This window comes from Ambystoma mexicanum, chromosome 7q (assembly GCF_040938575.1).
Source record: "Ambystoma mexicanum isolate Mex_15411 chromosome 7q, UKY_AmexF1_1, whole genome shotgun sequence".
In the NCBI taxonomy this organism is placed as follows: Eukaryota; Metazoa; Chordata; class Amphibia; order Caudata; family Ambystomatidae; genus Ambystoma; species Ambystoma mexicanum.
Genome location: NC_090941.1, coordinates 88081016 through 88095451, shown reverse-complemented (window position 1 = coordinate 88095451; position 14436 = coordinate 88081016). Strand labels below are relative to the sequence as shown.

General features: G+C 46.1%; 1 pseudogene; it reads left to right on the top strand.

Moving 5' to 3' along the window:
* Positions 1–14436, top strand: part of LOC138528800 (steryl-sulfatase-like) — a 2216653-nt pseudogene that overhangs the window by 1059620 nt on the left and 1142597 nt on the right.

Sequence of the window (14436 nt, the reverse complement as noted above, 5' to 3'; positions counted from 1 at the left end):
GTGAGGAGGCAGGGATGGGCAAGAGGTGCAGCAAGGTCAACGGTAGTGGTGTAGGTCTGGCTGAAGTCTGAGAGGAGCAGGGGTGATTCCTGGGTGTTCACCCCCAAGGGAAGGGGAGGCAATTAAAATGATGATGGTCAGGTTCCACATTTGAAGCAGCTGTGGTTGTGACCATGCAGGTCGGACATGGGTCACCTGCCAGCCATCTTGACTTGTGAGTGGACCCTCTATGTCACATCATCTGGCACACATTTCATGCATGGTGATGTCCTGCACCGACTGCCACAGTGTGTGCGACATGGGTGTGGTTCCATTTGCTGTGACGTGGGCCCATAGCCTGTTGGTGTGCCTCTGCATGCCCAATGTGTATCTGTGGGTCGGTGTCCCATGTTGTCACTCTGTGTGCCATGCGGTCCATTGATGGCCTTGTGTGGTTCTGTGATGGGTACTCCTGCAGACTGTGCAATATGGCATTGGTGCATGGGTGTTTTCTTGCATGTCATTTCTATGTCCCTGCAAGGGACATTAGCACACCCGTAGACTTGGTTTATGCTCATCTACCAACACATGCCTGGACCTGATTTCATTCTGTACGTTTTGCACTGTTGCATTGTAGTACCTGTGGTCCTGTGTGTCTGTGGTCTGTTTTGGTTGCACGGTTTGTCCATCAACTCCACCTTGGTGTGTACGGTGATGGGACGGAGTACCTTGTCATCCATTGGTGGGGCAGTGATTATGGTGGGGTTCACGGTATTGTGACTTGCCCCCCCCTTCATCAATTTCAGTGTACTGTGACTTCTACTCACCCAATGCCCAGGTGCGTTGCCCTCTGTTCCCCTCCATGTACACTGGCAGTGTGCTGTGGCACAGGACCATGGCATCATGGGTTGTGCCTGGAAGTGGGCACAGCAGTGGGTTATGATAAGGTCTGCATCACAGGTGATCTGGACATTGAGTGAATGGAACTGCTTCCGATTGAATATTTCCTCATATGGGGTGGAACCAGCTCAACATGCGTGCAATCCAGGGCAGCCACCACATTGGGCATGCCTGCCATGGCGTAGAACTGTTCATTTGTAGCTTTCACCTATGCCAGGCTGTTTGGAAGTGCAATGTGCTGTCCCACATGCAGCACAAGTGCATCCAGCACCTCCACCAGTACTTTAGAGAATGTTGGCTGCGCTATTCCGAGCAGCTGACTCATAGTATGCTGGAATGTTCCAGTTTCAAGGAAGTGCAGGACAGACACTAACGTCCCCAGTGGTGGTATGGCGGTGCGGATCCCAATCCAGCTCGCAATGTCTTCCTGGATCATGGTGAGGACATATGCTGTGCTCTCCCCGTCAGTATTTGCATGTCACTGAGGGTCCATGGTGTGGCCCTTAAATGGGTTATGGGTGCACGCCTTGTATGGTGCAGTCTCCACCTCCTCTCATCCCTCCTCCTCATCCTCATGTCCAGAGCATCTTGTGCCCTCTGTTGGTCCTCAAGGATCTGGATCACTATGTTGGCCTGGAGCAGTTGCATGTCAATGCTGACTGCAGCACGTGGTAACATTGTGGCGTTTTAATGTGTGTCAGTTGAAGGTGTGGCCTTTTCTTAACTCTGTCATGCAGAATTGTGTGCACCTGGATGCATAGGATGCACCTGTGGGCTCATTCCCCACACCTGTATGCATTTTCCACTGTTTACCGCCTGCTTTCTGCTGGAGGTTTCGCCACATGGCATTTGGCTGTGTTACTGCCATGTTTTTTTTACAGTGTTTCCGAAAAGGTGAGCTTTGTGATGGTGTCTCCACTATCACTTAGGGATCGGATTCACCGGGGCCTTCTTAACGGTTGCCTGTTTACTGGCGCCAATGTTTACAGAGATGGGGTCCTCCTTACGCATAGTTTGCCGGTCCGGTAAAAGTGTTGGTGTCCCTTGATGCTGCCACTTTTTTACCAGACCGGCAAGCTTGGAATGAGGCCCATTGTCTGTTAAAAGCTCTACTCTGAGAGTCTGGACAGAGTTTAAATGTTTTCTTAGACTGGCACCAGGCATATGTTCTGTTTGGCATTTATATCTTGGATGTCAACAATACTCAGAGTTGAGTTGTCAGTATATGCAACCCCAGAATCATGAGATGTAGCTTTTTCATTTTTGTGAGTATAGGATACACTTTTCTTCTCAGTGAAGTGGGACAATTCATTTTCCATAAGGGTTTTAAATTTAATAATCTGAAAGATTGGCCAGAAATTGATGAGAATATAAAGAATTGACTATCGGGTTCCTGAAATGACTCAAACAACTTCTTCTTCTCTAACATCAGTAGGTCTAGAAACAATGGAAAACATTAAGGTACTTTCAGCAAACCTATAAGAAGTACAGTTTCTGAGACTATTTTCTTGCGGGCTTGGTTTTAGAACCTCAGTAACATTGACATCTAGAGGACAATATTTAGACACATTCTTGCTTTAAGTCCTGAATCTTAGCTTTAAGCATATCCTGCATGCACTATACATCATTCTAAATGGGGCTAGTAGGAGTCATGGCAGCTTAAGAGCTGGTATCAGCAAAGGAAAGCTGGAAGTGCTCTCACTCAAAATAACTGCTTCCTGCATGTCTGTACTGTGGTTTCTTCTTTCTTGTCCTAACATGTTCTATGATTGCCCTCAATAAACTATTACAATGAGACTTCGTGGTGCCGGTGATTACATGCATGCTACAGTCTTGTGTAAGACAATAGAAGTTATTTTGTGACGCACCCTAACCATTTAGTATTGATCTTCCATTAAATGGTCACTTTAATGTGCTGTGTTACTGGAAATCAGGGGTTTAAAAGCAGAGATACTTCTGTTTAGTAGACCTAGGCCAGGGAGATGAACATGTGTTTGTGGGACTGCAACTACCTATATGGTGAATAAAGCAGGTAACACAAATCCCATTAGATGTGGGTGGACAATTGCAGTCAATGAACCATGTTGTTTCCATGCAGAAGAAGGAAGACAAAATGGCAGGCAGTTTTTATCAACTCCTAAAGCAATGTACCTTTAGGGAGAGGAAGAGGTTGGATTGTTTGATTATTTGAGTATTATCTAATCTCTTTGATGGGCAGAAGAGGAAGGATAGCTCAGGGGCAATGCGTTGTCTTGGAAGCAAGACAACGCAGTGCAGCCGAGTTTTGAATCCAGATCCTGTGCTTAAAAACCACTTGCTGGTATTAAGCGTCATATAAATGAACAAAAATAAAAGACGAGCGCCTACTGCAGTCAAAAAATTAAATTGGAGTGATAAAAAGGATTGTAAAGGAGTTGCAGGGGCACTCTTAGCAGCAACCCCGATTATCAGCAAGAGGGTACATCTTTGCCCATATACTAGTAATTTTGGTCTCTCCCAGCACTTGGCATTCCTCCTATCTCCTTTTGTCCTGTCTTGGGGCATTGTAATTCCCGTTGTGTCACTATTTTGGCTTCTCCTTTGTGTGAGCCATCACGGATGTACTGTATTGTCCTGTCAGTGCTCCAGTAGTCATCTATAATTTCTCAAATCTTGATATAAGTGTCCTCATACGGGAACGTCTTCCTGACATCCATCTTAATGTGGCCCGTCTCCCCTGAAATCAGCCTCTGGTTGTGCAGTGTGACAAGTGCCTTAGACATTGTGCTCTGGTGGTTGGAATTTCAGTTTGCTACAAATGCTCTGGATATACTCATGGCATAGGGGATGAGAGAGCACAAATAGCAGCTCTCCTTTGTAGTTTCTTCTCCCACCTTGGTCATGTGCTTATACCACATGCTATTGGATACATGGGCCAAATCTGTTATGTGTGAATTTACCTGTTCAAGGTCTACATCTGTACTGCATTTGACTATTTTTACCTCTCCGGCAGCATTAGTATTCTGCCCAAATATGAGTTCCTTAAGAGCATGGATAGGGGTTGCGTTAGTAGGAATTAAAGCATTTCCATGTGAAAATAGAATCCTGCGTAGTGCAAAGAGGGTAAACAGATAGAGACAACAGATGGCACAAAATGTCAACACAATGGTAATATTAAAGTTCCCATTTATTTTTTGTAGTACCGGTTTCCCTCTGTATTGTTCAGGAAGTCTGCAAAGTCACCTGAAAAGCCTCAAAATGCATTATTATTCTTTAAGTGTGTTAGTTAAGCTCTTCTTCTAAAGTATGGGACAAGTGCCGCAAAAAACAATCGTTCACACACTACGCAAATTCTGTCACTTTTCAACAAAGTGATAATGGATGGATCTCCGTGGGTCAGAAGTGGGTTCGTTTGTTTCACGTAAAGAAGAAAGGCATGAAAGAACAATATAGGTGGTGTCATCTATTCGATCTTAATTGCAAATCTAAGAAAGTGCTTCTCAAAGACTGTGTGAAGGTACAAAACCATGTATTTTGCCATGAATACCTAGTGTGAGGAAAGGATAGTGTGTGTAATCTAGCTCTGCATTTTGTTCTTCCCTAACTCTGGTCATAGATCTAGTCAATCTTTGTTGTAGTGCTTCTCCTTCTCCTTGTTCTTCTTCTTGCATCAAATTGCTGGCAGGAAGAGGTCTCACCTGAGCAGGCCTTGAAGTCTCCAATGTAGTTCCAGGGCTTCTTGGTGGTCAGTTTCACTGCCTTCTCGGTGGCCTACAGAAAAAGGTCCCTCAAACCTAGTTTTGAACCAGACCCTAACAAATGTTCCCCTGGATAAAGCAGTGACTGCTTGAGTAACTCAGAGTTTGTTTCTGGTGTGTTGTCTTCTTCACCCTTCTATGACCTCTCCTGTCGTGATTGCAGCCGTCGAGAGATAAAAGAGGCACTAGCCATCATCAAAGCAAGGTAATCATGCATTTCATTACCTACGGCAACTGCAGAACTATGGGCACCTGTCAGCACTCGAATGGGAGGAGCAAGTGGGAGTCGCATGTGTTGTCCTGTCACTACTTCATTGGGTGTTAAATGGTGGAAGAATCCAGGTTGATTGTGCAATGCGAACAGGGCTAAGGGCAGTCAGTGAAGCCATCCCTTTTCAATGTGGCTTTAATTTTAGCTATTTTCTCTTTCAACAGACCATTGAGGCGCTCACTTATTTCATTCGCTTGCGGGTGATAAGCACAGGAAAACATATGCTTAAGCCCCATGAGGGCTGTTATGTGTTCAAAAGTTTCATTTACAAAATGAGGCCCATTATCTGACCGCAGGACCTTGCATGCCCCCCATCATGGGAACACCTCTCTAACAAGGACTTTGGCCACCCTGAGGGCATCGGATGCAAACATGGACCAGCTTCCATCCACCCGGAAAAAGGGCATACCACTACTATCATATAGCGATAGTTTTGGCACACCTAGATCATGTCTACGTAATCCACATGGAAGTGTTGGAAAGGCCCAATTGGGCGGGGTATTGCTCCTCACAATACTCGCAACCTATGGCCTGCATTGTATTTTTTGCATGCAGTACAATTTTCCATGAATGCAGCAATGTGCTGCACCATATTTGTACAGAACCACTGTTCCCCAATGTGTGCTGCAAGTACATCCCTACTTAAGTCAGTGGGATGATGCAGTTGCGTGAGTGAAATTTCCAACAACGCTACTGGAATCACTAGCTTGCCTGTGCTCTCCTATCACCATAATGCATCTCTAGGGGATATTGCACTCCCTCTCCTTTTCCTCTACTAGTGCCCTCCCCTGAAAATCCAATATCTGTGTGGGGGCAATGAAATATACCCTTCCTTCAATATCATATTGTACACTCGTATGCGGGTGTTAGATGGGCTGTCAAACTCATTTATTTCTGTAAAATATGGGGCGTTCTTTGCTTCCGCATCTGCAACTTCATTGCCATGGGAGACCAAAATCTCCCCCTTCATGTGTGCTTGGCACTTCACGACTGCTATGGCTGATGGAAGCTGCAGTGCGTCTATGAGTCTGCCCAATAGGGGCGCCTGCTGCACTGGTGTGCCATCAGCCCATCGAAAGCCCCGCCTCTGCCATTGTGACAATCCAGAATGTAATGTAGATGTCACATATACTGAGTCGGAATATACTATAACCTCCTTGACTTTGTGTGCTTCTAATGCTATTATAAAGCCCCTAATCCTGCTGCCTGCATTGAAAAATGTGAGGGCAATCTCGCTCTTGCTGCAACCTCAACTGTCCCGTCTGATTTCGTTATTACTACTGCTATCCCAGTTTGTCTTTCTCTCTGTTGCCTGGTCTATTGTCAGTGAATCGTCAATGAAAAGTACTTCCCCTCCTTTGAGGGCATTCTCCCCACCTTAGGGATTTCATCATAGTGTTCTATGTATGTAGTATAGTCATTCACATAGTCTCCATCCTCCACTGGTTCATCTATGAATGTTGCTGGGTTTACAAGTCTGCATCTCACTACTTTTATCACCCGATTTGAGATGATCACAGTGTATCCGGATGCCCTTTGGGTAGTCAATGTGCTTTTGGGCTTTTTGAGTATCGCAAAGAGGGCATGCCCCATGTAAAGTGTGGTGCTGCACCCCATTGTGATGCACACAGATTTTTGTAGTGCAAACACAGCAGCAGCCAATGCTTTTTCACAAGGGTAGTGCCCTTTTATCAATGGGTCTAAGCATCTTCTATAGTAGGCCATTGGTTTGTGTCCTAAGGTTGTCTTCTGTGTGAGTACTGCGGTCAGCACTACTCCATTGGAGTGTGAAAACAAATAGAATTTGTCATTATAATTGGGAATCCCTAGCACTGGAGCTGTGCATATTGCCTTCTTCAGCTACTCAAATGCTCAGTCATTTTGTGTGTCCATGACAGGTTACTGTCCCCCCTCTGTGCCACACGAAACCCGCCTAGTAGGGGTCTTGTGTATGTGCTGTAGTCAAATACCCATCCCCTGCAATAATTACGTAGGCCTAAGAATTGTTGCATCTATCTCACTGTCCATGGCAGTGGCGTTCTAGAGTTCACCTCCTCTCTTTCTGGAGTTACCTTTCAGCCCTCCTGTGATATCAACAGTCCAATGTACAACACATTCTTCTGGCTATATTGTAGTTTTGACTTGTCTATCTTGTAACATTTCCTGCTAGTACTGTCAACAAGTGCACTGAGTCATTTTTGGCATGGCTGTTCGAACCCAATGCAGATCAAAATGTTGTCCACACAATGAATGAAGGTACTCCCCAACTGTATATTTCCTAGGTCTATTTGGAGGACCCTATTCAAGGTAGAAGGTGATTCACAGTAGCCCTGTGGTAATCTTGAATGTTCCACTTTCGGTTTCTATATAGAATAGAGGTCAAATCCTGTCACTCTTCGTGGAGTGGTATAGAGAAGAAAGCATTCTTCAAATCTATTACCATGAAATGGGTAGCTTCCAGCTGAACACTACATAGAGTTGTCGATGAATTGGGAACTAACAGAAATGCTGCATCAACAATTTGGTTCAAAGTATGTAAATCTTGAATAAAACACCACAATCCCCCTTTCGCCTTCTTCACCGGGTACACAGCTGTATTACACTGTGACTCCAACAAAGCTAAAATGCCTTGCTTCAATAACGCAGTGATCATCTCATAAATGCCTTGTCTGCCTCTCTAATTAGGGGATATTGTCATGCCCTTAGTAAGATAGCCCCTGGTTTGTGCTTTATTTTGGCAGCTACTACTCCCTTTAACAGGCGCACGTCATATGGGCTGCTAGTCCATAGAACTCTGGTTACTCGCACCAGGTCTTCCTCGAGAAATTGTGGTGGTGCTTTTTTCAGCAAAACCATTCTCTGTGGCACTTCTCTGTAGTGTATTCTCACCCAGTAGGTAATGCTCATGGAAAACAGTTCCTTGTCTGTCAAGTCAGTCAGTCTGTCCCCTTCTCCTACCGTGATTACTGTCATACAATACTACTCTTTCTTCCCTATAACTGTCTCCAATTCTATTGGTAACACCTGTCCTTCCCTAGGGGAACCTCTGGTTTGAACGAAAACTCATTGGGTATACTTAACAGCTTGTCTTGTATACTGGGAAGCCCTGCTATCAGCACCTCCACTCCATACTGGAAAAGCTTGGGGTCCGCTGGAACCCACCTCTGTATAGTCCGTCTGCAAAATGCCTGGGTAAGGTCCCTCATGTTCATGTAGTGAATTCCTGGAGTTGAACATGCTATCCCCTGACCAGTGAAAGAGATGGTCATATTAAGTTAGCTCATCATTTCCCTACCCATTATGTTTACTGGTGTCTGTCGGGAAATATAACAAGGGCACAGTCAGGTTATGTTCTCCTATGGAAATCTGAAGTTCGTCAGTAAAAGGAACCAAATCCGTAGCCCCGGAGAATCCATGCACATTTATGGCAATGCCTGACATCAGGAATCTCCCCTCCCTAATACAGGATTGAGTAACCCCAGTATCCACTAGAAAAGAGAAAGTCTTGTCACGTAGTGTCACCCCTATATGTGGTTCCTTGTTTGGGTCTGGTGTAACAGATAGGATCGAACACATCAGTTTTGTCTGTGAGCTGTCCTATTGTGGATATAATGTCATCCCTGTCCCAGTAAACAGATTTCCCCCCACTACAGTCACTCCCCCAACTTACGTACAGGAGTCTACATCATGGAGTCTGTGTGTGTCGTGGCTACAATGTTCTGCTGCACTGGTGCCTGCTGTGTTAGTTGAGGTGGCTGCACATGTTCCTGTGCTTTCATTGCAAATGTCATGGCTTGTTATGTCTACACTGCCATGCTGTTTGTGTGCATCAGTTGTGCTGCATATGCCTGCGCGTGCATGTGATCTTGGCATAATAGTCGACTTGTTCTGTCTGGAATGTTGGCTGGTGTGCCATTCTCCCATTCTGTTGTATTCCACCCCTGCTCCTGCACATTTGTGATATTTGACCTCCTCATCCCCTGCGACAATGGTTTGCGTTGCCCCTTCCTGTGAAGCTGTCTCCTACTCGCTGTGGTCAATTTTGCGCATTCTGGGCAACTACTCCGTCTCCACTTGTAAACATTGTCACTTCCATTGTGTACTTTGATAACTTCTTCTTCACTAACTTCTCCTCTTCCTGCTTTCTCTCCTCATGCTTCTTTCTCGCGCTCTCCTGCATTAACCGACAATAGTGCACTATAGTTAGCTCAATCTCTGACCATGGTTTAACCTCCATCCCAACGCATTTCTTCACCTGCTTCTGCACCTGTTCTGCCAGCCCTTGACATAATATGTGATAAAATAACCCCACAGTTTTGTCCCACTGTTCTCTCGTCTCCAGACACCGGCACTCTTTTATCTCCTCAATGTATTGAAGTGGGTCTTCGTCCTCACACATTTTGCATCATGCTTATGTCAGACGTGTCTGGGTACTGTACTCTGAGAGCTTGACATATGGCTGCTAAGCAGTTTTTGAGCGGTGTGCCATCATGCACCATATTCTGTGCTGTCACTCTGGGGTACTCTGCCCTTTTCCAAACATCATTCAATACCTCCCCAAGAATGGTTGAGAGTGGACTCTTTGCATCACCCACTCCCAGTGTCGTCCCTGCTGTCAATCTTTCTAGCTCTTAAATCCTTTTCCCAGCCCCTGCAGTCAACAAGGGTAGCTTGCACCTCAGGTTATCCTTATCCATTTGTTGCCACTGTATATGCTGTGGTCTTCCTCCACCCATCTCTAGTAGCTGAAACGGTGTCAATCTCATCACCCCATCATGTCTCCCCATGTCTTTAGTGACTGTGAACGCCCTTATAATTTCTGCCCACATCGGTCCTGGCAGGGCTCTGAGCAGCTGCACATACAGAGTAACTTAGTCTGCACTATGTGAGTTGTCCCTGGGATGCTCCAGTTGTCCCTCTAGTTCTCCCTCATCTCTTCCAGAATCTTCCCCCTTCCCCCTCACTCTGTCTCTTTCAGGTCTTACTTCCCTGTAGGGGTGGCAAGGCCTCTCCCCCTCATCATCGTCACTTTCCTGTCGATACTTCATCTGACCCCATGATCCCAATACTGTTGTCACAGTCTCCTTCTCTTTCGTCCTCAAAGCTGAGACGCCTTAACATCAGTTTCTCCTGTCGCTTCCCCTTATCTAATAAATCACGTTCCCCCTTCAGTGAAGACCTTGCTGTACTCCTACTTGCTTTTGGGGTAACTGAACTTTCTCTTCTGCTCATATTAAGGTCCACTATTCTTCTTTGCATCCCCTCTCCTTCATTTTCATTTCAATGTGCCAATTCTGTCTTAGTGTCCGCTGCTTTCTTAGAATGTCTCTCTTTACTTTTGTCTCTCTCCTAGTCCTGCTCTTCTTCTCTCTCTCTTCCCTTTCCCTCCCTTCTATTAATTCTCGCTCCCTTCTTAGCCTGTCATATTCCTCCTTCTCTTCCCTTTCTCTTCTCTGTACTTCCTCCATTATCTCTGCCCACTCTTTAGCTTCTTCCTCTGCATCTTTATGGTTCGGAGCTTCCTCTCCCATATGTCCTAGCTCGCTTGTAGTCCTCCAGTCCAATTTAAGCAATATCTGTCTGCCTACCCATTCATTTGTCGGAACTATCGCGTCATGATCCCCACTATGTCTTGTTTTCCAAACATTGTCTTCTCTTCGTTTCACTTGCAAGTGGCCTGTGCTCCTTATGTTCGCCACTGATAACTTGTGCTTTTTTATTCGCCTGCTTCGTGCCGCTAAGTGTGTCTTTGCTGCTATTTGCAGGTGGTGCAAAAATGGGGTTGGTGTTTCCTGCTGCTGCTTTCAACTCCTTTAAGGGGTAAAATCCCTGACTTTCTACTGTCAGGTCTGCAGTTTGAGGAGGGGGAGTGGGAGCCATGGCCGATTCGTCTTCATGATCGCGTTGGCTCAACATCCACTGTTTTTGGGATGGCTGCCCTTCCTCGTCCTGAAACATTTTCCGTAGCTTTAATATAGCCAATCGATTACTCCATTTCTTTCCCTTATAGGCAGCATATAAATACGCGGTCATATGCTGCTATACACATTTGGAAAAGCTGCCATCCCTGGGCCATGGCTTCGCCATTTTGACCTGTGTATCGCGAGTCCATTCCACGCTATACTTGCAGATTCTGTCTTGATATCGTGGGAGGGACTTGCATAAATGTTGAATGGGTCAAACCCTCATGGTGACATGTTACTTTGTAATCATCGATGCTTACTTGACCTCAAATTGGGATTTTGACACATTTAAATACCTTTATTAATACACAGTTGACATAATTAACATCACCTTTGCCATCGACATCACAAAACCACAGTGATCCAAAACATCATTCCAACAGCCTCTCTGGCTCACCACCATCAACAAAAGCAGGCTCTGTGCACCGCCCACACTACGTTTTTCCACCCTTAAGACCAAAACTGTAGCTTCCCTCATGTGCTCCTCGAGCTCTGCCCAAATGGCATAATGCTTTTTACCAATTCAAGCAGAGGTATCTTTTTCTTGTTTTTTTTGTATTTTTCATCCATAATCCAAGCTAACACCGAGATCACAGGTAAGCTTGTTATAGTATTTTTCTATTTTTCACCCGTAAACTAAGCTGACCGTCTAGGGGGCGCTGCTGAGCTGCAGCAAGTATGGCCGCTTAATATGAAATCGCTGTGATTATCCTTCTAATTGAATATCCTCTGCTACCGGCACGGTAGGGGGCTGTGACCTCCCCGCCTGGATTGGCATGAAGTAAGCAGCACCCGGTTGTAGTTTTGGGCTGTGACTCCCCTTCGTTTTTGAGATTACTGTGCAAGTGGATTTCGCCAAATGAGGGCCCGCTCCGGCCCGCTGTGTCTGTGTTGCAATGGAGAGATGGAGCGAGACTAAAGTGAGGGCGACTGGCGGAGGAGATGGTCGTGGTATGTGCATTGCTCTGTTCTCCTTATGAGGGCTTGGCCGGTGACTAGTTAGCTGTCCGGCCATGGAGCCAGTCTGCGGCAGCAGTCCGCGAGGAGCGGCATGCCCGTCAGTTCACCCGCAACACAGCAGGGCTGATCCACGAGCTGCTGGGGCTCGCTCTGATGTGAGAATACTCCGGGACACACTGCAAAACCCACGGGGCTCTCAAACTGCTCCCACTTGCAGCACATGCCTGGGTAAGGATACTATGAGCACACCATTCATATATGACAATAATTCCTGAACTGTTTACACAGAGATAAAGCGTGTGCTACGCTTGCAGTATGTGTCCCCTCCATGGCTGCTCTGCTTGTTGGAGGTGAGGCCAATTTGGTTTCTCTCCTTTTCTAGGCACAGACTGTGAGGGATCACTGCTCTCTGGCCTATAGTGAGCTTTCATTTGACTAGTACCATATTCCTCCATTGGCTGCTGCACTGAACGCTGCACTGCACTACTTCATTGAACATTATTTTCATGTTACCCTAATGCTGTGTTTGCCCCTGCACCATCCCTCTGTCCTGATGATGCACGGCAGTGGGAGAGGCAAAAGGGGACCCATGGATTCTTACACAAGAACCCCTCATAGGGATGCTGTGACTAGTGATACCCTAGTGGAGGGAACCGGTGAGTGCCCCCCGAACACTCCCAATATGGATCCCTACATGTCAGTGATGCAAGCTGGCTTTGCGTCTGGTAATTCTAAACTAGATGACATTGTGTCCACTATTCATTGCCCCAAAATAAAGCTGGATAAGCAGTGTGGTCACATCACAGCTACTGAAATGCGGGTGGGCGATCTGGAGGACACAGCGGGGAGGCACGACTGGGATCTTTAAGCATTCAAGAAGGAGCTTTAAGCTAAAAGTGTGAGAATCTAGAGTTGTGCTCCCATCAGAGCAATATCCGTATATTTGGAGTCCCTGAGAAGGCTGTCCATGGCCCTGTGGAGCCGTTTGTGGAAGGTATCCTGCAGTCCATTTTTGGGAAGGTGCAGTTTTCGGCACAGTTCCTGGTCAAAAAGGCGCACCGGTCACTCGCCCTGGTCCCAAAGCCTGGAGCCCCCTATGCACAATTATCGCCAGACTGTTAAATTATCGGGCTCATGACCACGTTCTTAAACTGGCAAGGGAAAAGGGAACACTTCAATTTGACTCAGCACGGATTCACAGCAACCTGTTTTTTTCGTCCGGGCTCCAGGCGGCGAGGGGAACCTTTGACCAAGTGAAGCACCTCCTATGTGATAGACAGCTCCAACACGCTATGATGTATCTGGCCAAGCTGAGAATCCAGCATGGGGGTAGAGCACACTTTTTTGAAACCCCAGATGCATCGGGAGATTGACACTTGGATTGTTGTATCCGATATTAGTGTGCATGATTCCTTATTCTGGTTGGCTGCTGTGCCGCATTGGACGCTTTGCTTAACACTTCATTGTGGTGTATCCTGAGGGCTTACATGTCAACATTCGGAAATTACACCTAGTGGGGCAGGTGGGCAAGGGCTCCCACTGTCACTCTAGATTTTGAACGTATGGGGTTTAAACAATCTGGTTAAGGCCCAAAAGGTTCTTTCATATATAGTATGACATGGTCTAAAGAAATTATGTGACAGGAAACTCATGCACTGGGGAGGATCCATGATGCGTTTGCACGTAGATGGGGCGTTTTGCGGTACTAAACCAATTACTTCACAATCTGGGGTCGTCCTTACGCTAATTCACCATTCTTTGGGATTCTGGGTTGCTAGGAGCATGGCTGACTCTCTGGGCTGATATGTTATAGTCTGGGGAACACTGACGGAGCAGTTGATTGTCCCTGTCCATACTTACGGGCTGAATTTGGATAACACTGAATTCTACCAACAGGTATCCCACAAACTGATTGCCATTGAAGGGGCCATAATAATATGGGTCGGAGTGATTTTAACACAATCCTGGATTCCCAACTAGATAGAACATCAGATACTCCCCGGGTTCTAACTAAGGCTGCGCAGACACTGAACCAGATGACGTACCTGCCGTTGGTGGATGCACGGCAACATATGCACCCTCGGGACAGAGCATATATATATATCACTCCTCAGTACATGATTCTGGATCACGCATAGACTTTTGGTTGCTCTCCCCTGGATTGATGTTTATGCTTAAGGGCTGCACTATACACTCCATACATTATTTGAATATTCCCCAGTGATGTTGTTGTTGCTACTTGAGGATATTCCGAGACCTCACTCTCTGTGGAGAATGGCTATGTTGCAGGATACAAACAGCATTGAAATGATACACACTGATATTGCTGCATTATTTGCCCTAAATGAGGGCTATGTCCATTTGCACTCCATGTTATGGGGATCATTTAAGGTGTGGATGAGGGGGGTGCTTATGTCTACATCATAAGGTCACTAGGACTATCAGGCATGAGTTACACGAGGTTGAGAGCCGACTGAGGGCATCAGAGAATGCATATGGGGGAACATAATTTGGTGGCCTTGTGGCTCCTGACTTTGAACGTTATTACCTGGTTTCCCAGGCCCACTTCGCTAAATACTGGTATACTACAGACATGGAAGTGGTACATTTACTGTTGGAACGATAC